Below are 15,851 nucleotides of genomic sequence, written 5' to 3' on the forward strand. Positions count from 1 at the left end.
TTCTGCTCCAAATTTGCATAATTCTTACATTATTAAATCACTGTTGCAAGTATGCTTTTAAACCGTAGATTCAAAAACCTCCCCCTGACTTATCCATGTATGTATCTGCAGTCAGGTCTGAGGTTTAGCATTTTGCAGCATTTTTAAGGTCATATTGTCATTTTTATATATAGAATTATGTGAAATTTGGAACTTAACTTTTAGCTTGCAGGGCTATAAATAGATATTCATAACTTAGAAAAGTAATTTTCATTGTGGTAAAATTGTGTTTTCACTCTAAAAACCTGAGTAAACAGCTTAAGAAGTAGCCACCAAAGACTTACAGAAAGAAAAAGACTGATAAGATAATAAGGTTCAGTGTGGTTACATGTGTAGGTTTTAATTATAACTTGGTTTACAGTGATTATGTGATAGAAGTCTAGAAAAATAAAAAAATTAGCCATTCTGTTACTCTACATAATCACCTTGATAGAAAAGTTATACTATAACTTTAATTTTATTTTTTCTGAGTAGATAAACTATAGTGCCATTTTAACCAAACGTCATTACTTCTGTAGAAATATTCCCCATCAGTTTAGACAAAGATGTCAATATTCAGTAGTTCTGTATGTGGCCACATGTGGCCTCAGTAATTCATCTCCTTGTTTCCAGCCTGATATTCCTTCATTGTTATAATGATGTTTTCTTAAAGCATACATTGTTTTTCTCTTGGGGACTGGAGGACAAGAGACAAAGCACAAGGGAGTCCTGGCCCAGAATCCAAACTTTGAGAAAGAATGAAGAAAAAATTTTACATAGGAAGAAAATAAATATAAGTTTAAAGCCATTTTTTTCTTTATAGTATTTCAGGATTCTTTCTTGACTTCATAAGGAACTTAGTCAAGAATTCAATGTGTAGAATATGATGCTGAAATATTTTGCTTTGGATTTAAGAACTAGAGTGGTAGAAAATATTGAAAAATTACAAAAAATATAGCAGAATATTGTCACATCATATTTTAGATGTGTGTCTCATTCTTAGATATTTGCTTGTCCTAAATATGGCATATAGTAATATCTCTATTTCAGCTTGTTTTCATTTTCAATTAATGAGAAATGAACACCGTGTGTCATTTTTATCTTTATGGAAATATGAGATTTTTGCATGATTGTGTAAAGCAGCTTAGGCTCAGTGATCTAACCTTAAAATCAACACAAACTAACTCAGTAAAATGACTGCTTTCTGTGTCCTCTCAGTGAAAATGCACTTCCAGAGAGCAGAGGAACCCTATTTAGTACTGGTTTTTATCAGGTTTGTATTCACAATTTAATGAGGGAAATAGAAGTTATAACTATAATATATCTGAAATATATGCATTCAATATGATATCTACGTGTCCAGATGCATGCAAAAAGCAACATATAATCTGAGTTTTATCTCTTTTTCTTAAATCCAATTGAGAAACAGTTCATGTGGAGTAACAATAGCAGATTTCATTTTTAGGAAAAAATGCAATTCCAATTTAGTCTATAATGATGCTTTGGAAAAAGCTCCTGTTATTAACTATATCAGTCTGATTGCTTTTCTGACTGCAATTTTCAATTAGGCATAATGTGTTCTATTCATGTGTGAAAGGAGAGGAGTTAGGGGAAGATGTTTTTTTTTTTTGATTAGCAAATCATGAATTTGAGTAAGAACTTACGAGAAAACAATATATTGTAGCTGTATGCAAGTTACTTTCTACATTGAAATAAATGTAGGTACCTTGATTAAAGATGTACTTCCTGAAATATCCTCTCTCACAAAAGGTTTATAGTTGTTATTTTTGTTAGATAGTTTGAAAGTGGTTGTATGATAAGCCATCAAATACCTGTCTTTGACTTGAATGTTTTATACATAAGAAACTGTATAAACACATTGAATCTTACCTCCAGAAGGACTTTTCCTGCTTTTGAATGTTTTAGTTGATGGATTATAAAATATAAAATATAAATTCATAAGTTAAGCTGAATTGTACGTCATAGTATCTGTCCCTTTTCCATACCTCTCCTGTGCCTTGGTAGACAGAAATATTGCAATATGGAGAAGTAAGAAGAGGATCTCTGATCAGAATCCCTAGATGAGTGTATATTGCTGTATAAAGGAACATGCGGTGTTTAAATTTCCATTGTAAAACATAACCAGTAAGCTGTGATATGATGCCCACTAATACACTACTGCTGAATGAGAAGTAGTAGGATTTCTTAGCATAAGAGTAGAAGTCTGACAGTCAAAAAAAGCACGTAATTTGTAAGAGAGCATTTGGGAAAATAATGTTAAAGCTGCCTAGGTAATAGAACAGTAATTAAAATTCCATAATATGTGGTCTTACCTCTTTTTAGGAATTGCTTTGTAATAAATAAAAGGAAGGACAAATTTACAAGACTAGATACTATTTTCAAAAAATCATAATATTTGGATATGGGACTTCCATCTGTCAATGACCATATGCAAAGCAGCTGATGTTAGTTTTTCTTGAACTTATATTCACAATAAAAATGCTAACAATTGCACATTCTTTTAATAGATAGTCACTGCTTTTGGCCTTAAAATTTGAAGCAGCCTGTTAGTCTTTCTTGAAAATCAATAACTTTTTGTTATTGGACACAGTCTTTGAAGGGGTTTAAGAAACAAACAAAAAAAAACAAACAACCCAGAAAATTTTAAGTAGGAGATGAGTTCAAAATTACTTGACAATGTTCTGTGTTAACATACTCAGCTGGCAGCAACAAGTTTTACTGTATAAATATTCCTTTTTAGGTAATAAATGTCACAAACTGTTGTTTACTCATCAATATGAGCTTATTGCAATCCTAAATCATATTCTCCAAAAGCAGGAATCACCGAATTATTTCAACAATGCCCTGAAAGCAACATGTAAGATCCTGGAGTCAGAAAATTTGAGCAGTGCTGAAAAAGAAATAAATCTACATGTTATATTTTTCCACATGTTTAGTTTACAAACTAGTTCTGAAAGATAAAAGCAGTACAATATAAGATTGCAAATATTTATCGTCCTCATCTACCTCATTATCTCATAAATCACAGAATCATAGAATGCTAGGGATAAATATAACTATCATTTAGTAAATTCTTTCTTGTCCAGGAAAACTTGAAAAGCAATCAAAAATTGTTTTATAAAAACATTTTAAAAATAGTATGATCACTTTTGTCCATTTTTCCTGAATCAATGTACTCAGAAATTACAACCATATCTTCTCACTATATAAATAAAAAATGGGATCTGTTTCATGAACGAATTTAAGAAATCTTGCTATGCCTCAGTGGATAGAATAGTTAAATATTGATTTTCTGTGTTTTTAAAGAAGACTTGTAAGAATATGCTGTACATTTTTAAATATTTTTTTACAAGTAGAATCTATTTTAAGGATTTTGTATTTGATCTAAAAATAAATTGTCATTAATAGCAAGTTATACCTGCACAGGAATTCAAATCCAGCTAGTTCATTATTTTTTGGCAAGATTTTTTTTTAATTTTGAAGCTCTGTGACAGTCTCTTTCTCCAGAGAAATCATCCTGAATATTCTACAAGATTTATGTAAGTAACAAAATATGTTGTTAAGGCACCTGAAAACATAAATTTAATTCAATGGTTAATAATTAATTAATTAACATGAGTTGATTAGGTTTATAGAGTTCTGTGTACTTTTGGCAAAACAAATTATCTTTTGGGAATAATTTAATCAACTTACTAAAGGCTTTGTAAGTTTTTTTTTACAGTTCACCCTTGAGGAAAGACTATCTAAAAATTTGAATAAGGCTAAATTCTAAAATGTGTACCTTGACTATGAAATGTAATTTTCATTCCTTGCTCAACACCTTAATATTGAAAACTAAAGTGATTGTTAAGAACAGCTTTGCAAATTCTAGAATAAATTATTTTAGATGATTGTAAGTGAACTGAATGTAATTCTCTAAAACTTTTTATGAGCTTATAACTCTTAAATGTACTTTTCAGACAATTTTTTTACCTCTGTATTATCTGTTTAATATTCTCACTGTGAGATCACATATTAGAATTCAGATAAATATATTAGTGTACATATAACTAGTTATCATGCATGAACATTTGTTTCATGAAATATCAATACAGAGGCAGTATTTTCTAAAAACCCCTCATAGCACTTAAAATATTATTTAATACTTTTAAAAAATAAACACATTTGGAACTACATTCATTTTACATGTTATATTGCATGAAGTGAAAGAGAATTTTCAACTTCAGAATCTAAAAGGATTTCCTAAATTTACTGGGTTTGGATATCTTATTTCAGGTTTGCAACTACAAGTACAAGCTTAGGCCATGTATTTTTCTGTAAAAGTCTATATTCCCTTTCTCTCTTCACCTTCTTTCCTACTTCTCCCTGCACTACTAACCCCACAATTTGGAACCAAGATTGAGTGGTACAGAGTAAAGTTTCATATTGATCAATTACAGATCCTTTTTTTTCCTGAAACTTAGAGAGATTGATTAAGATTTGAAAAGAAAAAAGCTTTGAAAATAATTAGGATTACATAAAATAACCTTTGAAGTTTTGATAATTGTACTGTTAATCTAAAGCTTACATTTATGAGTGAATATATGTGTGGTTTTACATGTATTCAAAATGTTAATTGTATAAAATGAAAGATGGATTGATATGATATTGGTAATATAGGATAAAGATGTTTTAGAGAGATGTCAATCTGAGTATTAAGGAAAATTAAATGTTATATTTAAATGTTACATTTTATTATATTTAGATAGTCAAACAAATAACCTCTGTTCTGGTCTTTTCCATTACTGTTCAATAGCACCATAATTACAGTTCTGGATTTTCAGTATTTCTGCAGATTAGATTAAAGCAAACTTAAAAAAATATTTTTGTTTCCTTTTCTGCCTATTTCCTCAGATATTTCCAGTAAGATATTTTATTACTTTTCTTTATCTACTGTAAAGATTATTTTGAGGCTCAAAGCCTTATTTTTGCTCAAGTTACTGTTGTTTCTAAATGTTTAGGAAAAAAAAATATTCCAGGAATATGATATTCTTTATAAGAACTTTTTTTCTAATTAATGAAGTTTTCTATAACAAAGGATTTATTTTAGGTTGTAATTGTCTGTCATAAATGCATATGTTGGGAATATCATTCTATAAAATGTCATTGAAGGATGCATTTTTTTTAGTCAAGTAGATTGTTTTCTAATGCAGATTATGGTTATTAGTTTCTAGAATTTAGTTTAGAATTAGAAATAACTTATACAATTAGTTTTTAGAAATAATTTCCTTTTGAATTTAAGTAATTTTACAGAAAATATAAGTATCTTGGTTATTCTAAAAGTTTTACAATCATTTAGAAAGTAAAGATATATTTTATGGACATCAGCATTTAAATCAAATTATAAATGCTTAATTGAGCCCCCTCTAGATCATTCCTTAAATAATTCAATTTATAAGAAAACAATATAGGAAGTAGTAAGGGAGACCTTTTACTTGCAGGATTGTAGAAAATATTGCACAGGAATACTGAATTTTTCATCTATGAGATTTCAAAGCATTTGATCTAAGTCCTTAAATATTTGTGAGTAAAGCATGTACCAGTTTTTAATTAGCATTACTTCAAACTGTGAAGAAGATTTGAAAGCAGTGGGATAACATTGAGTCATCAGTTGTAAGAAAATGAGAGGCAATATCAATGTAAGTTCTACCCACTGTCTGCGTCTTAATTATTTCTGGGTTCTTACAATAAAATGAGACCCTAGGTAGTAGAGAATCAGTGCTTAAAAAGTTAAGCAAAATCACTGTTGCTGAAGTGTAATGTTATGGAAGGTATTTTGCTAGGTATAGAGTATTAGTGAAATAAAGTATTATAATAGGATGTTCTTAATAATTCTGATAACAAAATGAAATAATTAAGGATTTCAGAGTTAGGAAATAGCAGAAGTAAGATTAACTGTATTTCTTTATATCACATCTCCTTTATGTATATTCAGTAATTCTGTATGAACATAGTGTTTCCGTGGGAACTCTTTCTCATTCATTTCATAGGACGGATAAAGTTCAAAGAGTAAGCCATAATTAATTTTGTTTTTCTTTTCATCAGTCTGTGCATGACCCATTCCTCACTCATTAGTAAGTAATAAGTCATGTTCCAAAGACAGAATTCTTATTTGGCCCTACATTTTACTATAACAGTTATCTTTATGGTAACCAAAACCTTCATAATCCTTAATTAGTTTATTTTTATAGTATCATGGAAGATGATATCCCTATTTTCATCCTTATTTTCATAGTAAGTAACAAAGTATGAGTGGTGGGATTTTAAGTCTGAAGTATCCACTAATTCTAAATGTTTCATCTGGAAAAGTATTTACAAGGGGATATCAGTATGCAGAATCAGTATGTTCAAACACAGCTCCTTTGACTTCAGTTGCAAATAGATTTTCTAATCATTTCTGCACATTATATCCCATATTCTAGTTCAAAATTCCCTTGTTTTGTTTATGTAAAGATGTTGATGCTAGAGTCTGACATCCCAAATGTTTTTACTTGTAGACTCATTAAGGTACTTTGTTCTGTTTAGTATAGGAATACAGTATATCCTGTATATACTGTAAAGTATAGGAACAAAAAATTCAATACTTGCTACAGTATTGAAACTGTTTTAAACTGCTAGTGTGGTAACTAAGGTAAATTGTTCTTCTAAGAAACTGAATTTATATTTTTCAGTTTTCAGTAAGGGGTTTTATGTGTGTATTTTTAATGGAATTTTTTCTAATTAATATCTAAAAGTAGGCTGATGAAGAGACTTGAGTTTTTCAGTTCTTGATGTAGGTGATATGACATACGTATACGAGTCATAGATGGGTCATTTGACTTGGAAGAAATTAACCTGACACTGCAAAAGAAACAGTGATTGAACTATTTAGTAATCCTTGATCTTTGTTTTGAACTTTTACTTTGATGTATATTCAGGCCTGGAAGAAATGTTGCCAGCTTTTGTTTGTACTAGCTTTTCCTGTAATTTGCATCACACAATGAATCATAGATTTATTTTGGGTGGGAGGGAGGTTCTCTTGTCAATCTTGCTCATAGCAGATGTAGACTCTTGCCTCATCAAGTTTCAAATATTTCTAAGCATTGAAATTGTTCAATCTTCCAGTATTTGACCACTCTCATGGTTTCATGGACCACTCTTTTGTTCTTTAGGGTGGGGAAAACAGTTCTCATCCTTTCCTTCACCATCATGCACTCTGGGAATCTAACCATACTGTACTTGCTCCAGTATATCAATGTTTTTCTTGCACAGGAAAGCCCAATTCTGCACACAGTACCCAAAGGTGTGGTCTTATAAATTCTGGGAAGAGAGGAATTATCATATCCTTCCATTTCCTGGCTGAAGTTTTACTACAACAGTCCCTTGTGTGACTGAACATCTTTGTCAGAAGGGCCAATTGGGAAAAATATAAGACTATTGTTAGAGGATGTAGGGAGGCAACTAGGAGAGCTAAAGCCTTGTTGCAGTTGTGCCTTGCAAGGGAGGTCAAAGACAAGAAGAGCTTCTTCAGATACATTGCAGATAAAACTAAAACTGGAGGCAATGTAAGCCCACTGTTTGAATGGGGCAGGTGCCCTGGTGACAGAGGGTATAGAGAACACAGTTACTGAATGCCTTCTTTGCCTCTGTCTATACTATTGGAGACTGTCCCCTGGAGCCTCAGACTCCAGAGGAAGTCAGGTTAAAGGAGAGTTCTGTTTGGTTGATGAGGACTGGGTTAAGGATCAATTGAGCAATCTGGATGTGCATAAATCCGTGGGCACTGATGGGATGCACCTGTGGGTGCTGAGGGAGCTGGCAGAAGTCACTACTAGACCACTCTCCATCATCTTCAGTGAGTTGTGGAGAGCAGGAGAGGTGCCTGAGGACTGGAGGAAAGTAAATGTCACTCCAGTCTTCAAAAAGAGTGAGAAGGAGGAGCCGGGTAACTACAGACTGGTCAGCCTCACCTCCATCCCTGGAAAGGTGATGGAATGACTTATCCTGGGTACTGTCTCCAGGATTTTAAAGGACAAAGGGGTCATCAGCAGCAGTCAACATGGCTTTATCAAAGGGAAGTCATGTTTAACCAACCTGATAGCCTTTTATGAAGATATAACCAGGTAGATAGACGGTGGTAGTGCAGTGGATGTGGTTTATCTTGATTTCAGTGAAACATTTGACACCATCTACCACAGTACTCTCATGACAAAACTGAGAAAATGTGGTCTGGATGATCAGGTAGTGAGGTGGATTGTTAACTGGTTGAAGGGAAGAAGGCAGAGAGTTCTGATCAAAGGGGCAGAGTCTAGTTGGAGGCCTACACCTAGTGGAGTCTCTCAGGGGTTGGTGCTATCCCCTTGATGAGGGAACAGAGGGCATTGTCAGCAAGTTTGCTGACAATATGAAACTAGGGGGAGTGGCTGACACACCAGAGGGCTGTGCTGCCATTCAACAAGGCCTGGACAGGCTGGAGAGTTGAGCAGAGAGAAATCTCATGAAATTCAACAAGGGCAAGTGTAGAGTCTTGCAACTGGGAAAGAATAACTGCATGTACCAGTACAAGTTAGGGAATGAACTGTTTAGTTCATTTAGTTCATTTAGTTCAGAGATTAGTGTGGGGGAAAGGGACCTGGGGATCCCGGTGGACAGCAGGATGACCATTAGCCAGCAATGTGGCCTTATGGCCATGAAGACCAATGGCTTCCTGGGGTGTATTAGCAGGAGTGTGGACAGTAGGTTGAGAGAGGTTCTCCTCCCCCTCTACTCTGCCCTTGTGAGACTGCATCTGGAATATTGTATCCGGTTCTGGGCCTCTCAGCTCAAGGAGGACAGGGAGCTGCTGGAGAGAGTTCAGCGCAGAGCTGCTAAGATGATTAAGGTAGTGGAGCATCTCCCTTATGATGAAAGGCTGAGGGAGCTGGGGCTCTTTAGCTTGGAGGAGACTGAGGGGTGATCTCATTAATGTTTACACATAAATGGTGGGTGTCAGGAGGATGGAGCCAGGCTTTTCTCAGTGATGTCCAATGACAGAACAAGGGGCAATGGGTACAAGATGGAACATAAGAGAGTCTAAAGAAATACAAGGAAGATTTTTTTCACTGGAAGGGTGACAGACCACTGGAACAGGCTGTTGAGTCTCCTTCTCTGGAGACATTCGAAGCCCACCTGGATGAGTTCCTATGTAACCTGCTCTAGGGGTTCCTGCTCTGGCAGGGGGATTGGACCAGATTGTCTTTCAAGGTCCCTTCCAGCCCTTGAGATTCTGTGATTCTGGGCATTGCTAATTCAACTTGTTTTCTGCTATGATCTGTTTGGGCCTGTTAGTGAAGGAAAGAGATTCAGACATTCTGGAGAGACTGTTGAAGAGCTATCAGGATGGTTAGAGGTAGTAGTGCATGATGGAAGAGGAGAGCTCAAGGGATCAGGGTTTTGTTCAAACTAAAGAAATGAAGGTTGGGCATCTAGTTGTTGTCTTCTCATTTAATGGAATTTATAGAGAAGATAGAGGCACAATTTCCTTAAAGATGTACAATGAAAGAGCAAGTGGAAACAGTCACCAGCCATAACAGGAAAAGTCTTAATTGAACATAAGGAGAAAATTCTTCACTATGGGGAACCTGAGCTAAGTTGCAAGTTAATCCTGCTTTAAGCAGCCTTGGACTATATGACTTCTCGGAGTCCCTACCAACCTCAAACTATTTATATTTCTTTATTATGACATTTCTCAGGCTAGAATTTTCCCAGTTATGATAGCTCATTATCTTTATGGCATCTGTCTTCTCCTTCAGTGTACTTGTGTTAGAGAAGTCTATAAACATTATCTGACATGTCTTTTTATATGATGAAAGATATTACTGTTCTTTTATGCATAACAGCAAGATACTGTGGATTTTCTTTTATTACTTCTTTGTGCTTTTTATTAGCTGTTTTTTTTTTTTTCTGCAAATCTGATGTACCTATAAAGGTACAAAATAATAACTTGGTGGTAGGCAGTGATTGCAAATGTGAGAGTAGTACAGTAGTATACTACATTCATAGCATAGGATAGTTTAATTTGTAACCGATTTAAACTCGATTATTGGAATACTGGTCCAGAAAGCTCAGAAATTTTTGTGCATGTATGTTTGTGTTTTGACACACTAGTAGTAGCAGAATACTACAGCTAGGTTAAGAGTGACTGCTTTAGGAATGTCATAGCTATTGGTTAAGGTAGGAGAATCTTATGAAAGCACACACAATATGCCCAATACTAGTATACAACTGAATGGAAATGTAATATTTAAAATTAAGATCATCAGATTTATAGGAAGTTTGCTTTAAAAGATTGTCTGTCCTCTGTATATTTCTAAAATAAAACCTGAAATATATACATTTACTATTTCCACAATAGTTAATTGCACAATTAGCATTGTATTCAAAGTTCAAATAAGCTTGGGTTTTGTATGACTGATATTTAGAATTTATATTTGACCATGAAATTGCTTTTGCAAGTAAATGCTCAAAGTCTGTGGAAAGATTTATCTGCTACAAGTGATTTAGACATCGTCTGAGGCAGCTGAAATGTTGCAAAATTTTTAGCATTTGTTACCTGAGATTTTTTATGATAATTTAATGACTAGGTATCAAATTTTTTGGGGAAAATAGCGCACAGATTTAGGAAACTTGGAAGATAATCAATGAGACTTTACCTGCAATTGTGAAAGAAAATTAAAATTGTAAGTTAACAGTTTTCAGTATATGGACAGTATTTCTACATAAATTTTATTTGTGTATTTTTTAAAGTTTATAGTAAATCATGAACTCAATGCATTTGAATGACAAACACAAATAGTAATCTAAATAGTAATATAATAGTCTAAAACCAAGTTGATACAACTCTGGCTTGATCTAATTTGCATTGTCTCAAAATGTCTGTCTAGTTTGTGTTCATTTTGATTTAAAAAAAAAAAAAAATCTCCTGAGTGTAACATTTTAGTTCTTGAATACTTGATCTTAGGCAATTAATGAAACTTAAATAAGGGTCTAATTTATTCAGAATTTTGTTTAGTTGTGAGTGTTATTGTTTCATTCTCTAAGGTAATATCCTTCACAAATTCAGTATGAATTCCTAATATTTCTTCCTTCTTTTCTATAAAGATGTATTTTGATTTTGTTAGTGTTATTTTTACTCTTTTTTTAAAAAAAAATTAAGCTTAATGAAAGAAATTAGTTTTTTCATAGTCTTTTCTTCCTAGTTTTAAAATTCATAATGTCTTTTAGTTGCTTTCCTACTATAGATTTCTCTACATTTTACAGAGCTTACAGTGCTTTGGTGTGATTTCTTGATGTTTTCATTATATGATTGCAGCCCTACTCATTATTGTAGTGGTTTTCTGTGGCCAGGTTTTAGAAGTGGGTGACTACAGGGATGACTTCTTTAAATAAGAACTGCTAGAAGCCTCCCACTTATCTGAATGGGCCAGTGCCACTTGGCTTAAAGATGGACCTGCCGCTGACCAAGGCCAAAACAATTAGCAATGGAGGTAATACCTCTGTGATCAATATATTTGAGATAGGAGAAAAGTCACCGGGCAGATGCTAAACTGCAACAGCAGCAGAAGGGACTGTGAATGTGAGAACAACATCTTCGCAGACACCAAGGTTGGTGGAGAAGGAGGGGGAGGAGGTGCCCAGGCACTGGAGGAGAGATTTCCTTGTGACCTGTGGTCAAGACCATAGTGAGGCAGCTGTCCCTGTGCAGTCCATGGAGGTCCACAGTGGAGCAGACATCCACTTGTAGACCATGAAGGACCTCACACCGGAGCAGATGGATGCCTGAGGGAGGCTGTGACTTCATGGGAAACTCACATTTGAGCAAGTTTCTGACAGGACCTGGGAACCTGTGGGGAGAGAGGAACCCATGCCAGAGCAGGTTTGCTGTCACAACTTGTGACCCTGTGGAGGACTCACGCTGGAGTAATTTGTTCCTGAAGGACTTGTGACCTTGTGAATGAGACCCATGCTGGGGCAGTTTGTGAAAAACTGCACCCTGTGGGAAGGACCCATGCTGGAGAAGTTCGTGGAGGGTATCTCCAATGGGAGGGACCCCACACTGTAGCAGTGGGAAGCGTGATGAGGCCTCCCCCTGAGAAGGAGCAGCAGTAAAGTCCTGCAATAACTGACCATAACCTCCATTCCTTGTCTCCATGTACCATTGGGGAAGAAGGAGGTAGGGATCCAGAAATAAAGGGAGTGGAGGGAGGTAATTTAAGATCTGTAGTTTTTCTTTCTCATTTCTCTATGATATTTTGAGTATTCATTAATAAATGTTACCCAAGTTGAGTGTTTTGCCCATGATGGTAACTGCTGAGAGATCTCCCTGTCCTTATCTTGACTCATGAACCTTTTGTTTCATTTCTCTCTCTGATGTCCAGTTAAGCAGGGGGAGTGATAGAACAACTTAGTGAGAACCTGGCACCCAACCATAGTTAAGCCACTGCAATTATATATGTGTTAAGTTTCATGGTTCAAACTGCTGAGCATTTTGTCTACTGTCCATCTCACAGTCTGTAGTCTGTGGTGATTTCTGGGAGGTTTTTTTGTGTTTTTGGCGAGTAGATTTTTTTTCTTTTAATTTCTGTGACCTTTAGCTTAAAACTTCAGATAAATCTCTGAGGACAAAAGTATACTTTATATTGATTACTCATAGATGTACTGTGTACTAATGATTTTTATTTTTTGTAGTATCTAGCAACAGGACAAGAGGTAATGGGATGAAGCTGGAACACAAAAAGTTCCATTAAACATAAGAAACAACTATTTCACTGTGAAGGTGACGGAGCAGTGGCACAGGCTGCCCAGAGTGGTTGTGGAGTCTCCTTCCTTGGAGGTCTTCAAGACCCGCCTGGACATGTTCCTATGTGGCCTAATCTAAGTTGACCTGCTTCTGCAGGGAGGTTGGACTAGATGATCTCTGAAAATCCCTTCCAACCCTAACTTTCTGTGGTCTCTGGTGTTTTTGTTGTCCATGTGTTGAGAATTCTGCAGTTATCTAGATGTAAGACTTCCCACTAGAAAGAGGTAAGAAAAAAATAATAGAAAAGCAGAATAGACAAATTTTAATTTATCTACACTTACAGTACTGTCCATGAATTGGTTTGTTATTCTAAAGTTTCATTTTACAATAATTTTACAGAAAATTTTGTAGATATATTTAATAGTTTGCAGTTACATAGAATTGCTACATGTAATACTATTGAAGGAATTATTGAAGGATTCATGAGACAGATCTTCTAAGATCTCAAATGTGGAACTAAAGAAAAACACTACATTACAGGAGTGAAATAAGAAGCTTGAATTGGAAGTTTTTGCTGCCTACAGAATACCTGAGAAAATTTGCCTAAAACATAAAGACAATTTAATCTCAAAAAGAAGTTCACTTTAAATGCAAAGCACAGGGAAAAAAACCCAATATTTAACAATATTAGTGAGGAGTGGCAATACTGCTTTCCATTTAATTAGAGCTACAAAGCAAGATACTAAATTATTTGGAGATAAATTCACTTTTCTTGAAGAATTAGTATTAGCTGAGAAATAACTGAATTAATAAACTTTTATAGCTGAGTTGTTAATGAAATACATGTGGAATGTAATCACATAGGATTAATATAGCATGTAAAATACATACAGACAGCAATATAATCTAGGTAATCGTTGGGTAGAAATTATCAAAATTGTGGGCAATATTTTTCCTCTATGAAAGAATATAAACGGAGATGTCTGAATACTGTAACAGAGGTGTTAGCTTAACACAAAGCCTGTGATCTGTTCTCGTAAGGGCAGTCCTGTATTTTACTGGGTTATAAGACTATAATAGCTACTACACTATTTTTTACTAACATTTTGAATAGTGAGAAAATTAGGTCTACGGTATATCCTTTTTTCTGTTTTCTCTTACCAAGTAATTGTGCTTCAAATTAAGGGGTAAATGGTGGTTCTCTACATTTCTTCCTCTACTAACTGGGACGTTTTAAATCTAGGTTATTTTTCTGTAAACTTATGATGAAAAGATAGAGCTTTTGTCACAGAAATAACACCATATCTTACTCACTGTTGTGGTTTAGGCTCAGCCAGCAATGAGGTATCATTCAATCTCTTGCTCACTGCCCCCCATCCACCCTCACCTTAGGATGGTGGAGGTCCCAGAAAGATGGAAGGAAAAAAAAAATAACTGAGGACCTTGTGGATTGAGACAAGGGCAGAGAGGGCTCACTGCCAATTATAGTTCTGGGCAAAACAGACTCTACTGCTCAACTTAGAGAGAAAAGTAAGAAAAGTTTATTCTACTACCTACTAGAAACAGAACGGAACAAAAAGCGGAAGCAGAGTCGACGATGAGAAAAATAGGACCAGCACTTTAAGATCTCTTTCCCCCACCCCTCCCTTCTTCCCAGGCTCAGCTCACTGCTCCTGATATCCCTACCTTGTCCATCGCTTCAACGGCACAGGGGGGTAAGGAATGGGGGATATGGTCAGTTCCTCACAGATAGTCTCTGCCACTGCTTTCTTTTTAGAGGAAGAGGACTCCTCATATTCATTCCCTGCTCCAACACAGGGTTCCTCTCACAGGATACAGCCCTTCATGAACCTCTCAGGTGTGAGTCCTTTCCAAGGGCTATAGTTTCTGCTCACAAACTCCTCTCGCGTGGGACTCCTTTAAGTCCAGCAGCATTCTGGACACCTTCTGCTGCAACACTGCCCTCCCAAAAATTCACAGCCTCCACCAGGCACAGTTACTGCCCCTAGCATGGAGTCTTCTACAAACTGCCAACAAATCTCTGCTTCACCACCCCTCTCCACGGGTGGCAGGGTATAGTGGTTTTGCCTGGGCCAGGATTTTTGGTAGCAGGGGGAACTACAGGGGTGGCTTCTTTAAAGAAAGATCTGCCAGAAGCTTCCCCTGTAGCTGATAGGGCTAGGACCAGTCAGTTCTAAGCTGGACCCTGCACCTGACCCAGGCCTAGTCAATTAATGACTGTGGTAACACCTCCGTGAATAATATATTTGAGAAGGAGAAGTTGTCGCTAAACTGGAACAGCAACAGGGAGTGAGAATGTGAAAACATCTCCACAGACATCAAGGTCAATGGAGAAGGAGGGGGCAGAGGGTGCTTAGGCTGGAAGAAAGAGTCTCCTGTGACCTGTGGTGAAGACCATGGTGAGGCAGCTGTGCCCCTGCAGTCCAAGGAGGACCACTGGGAAGCAGAGATCCACTCGCAGCCTGTGGAGGACCCCATGCTGTAACAGGTGGATGGCTGAAGGAGACTGTGACTCTGTGGGAAACCCACCCTGGAACAAGTTCCTGGTAGGACCTAAGAGTCTGTGGGGAGAGTAGGTTTTTTGCCAGGTCTTATGATCCTGTGAGACACTCAGGCTGGAGCAGTTGGTATCTGAAGGACTGTTCTCCCCGTGGATGCCCCACACTGGGGCAGAGTGTGAGGAGCTTCTACCTGACCCTGTTCGTGAGGACCTGTAGCCCATGGGAAGGACCCACGCTGGAGAAGTTCGTGAGGGATTGTCTCCTTTGGGAGGGACCCCACACTGTAGCAGTGGGAAACGTAAGGAAACCTCTTCCTGAGAAGCAGCAGCCGCAAAGTCCATCTGTAATGAAGTGACTGCAATCCCCATTCCCCATCCCTTACGCCACTGAGGGAGAAGGAAGGAGAGTCCTGGGAAGAAGGAGGGATGGGAGGAGATGTTTTAAGGTTTGGTTTTATTTCTCATCTCCCTGCTCTTCCTGTTCCTTTAAAAAAA

The sequence above is a fragment of the Colius striatus genome, chromosome 3 (genome assembly GCF_028858725.1).
Source record: "Colius striatus isolate bColStr4 chromosome 3, bColStr4.1.hap1, whole genome shotgun sequence".
Classification (NCBI taxonomy): Eukaryota; Metazoa; Chordata; class Aves; order Coliiformes; family Coliidae; genus Colius; species Colius striatus.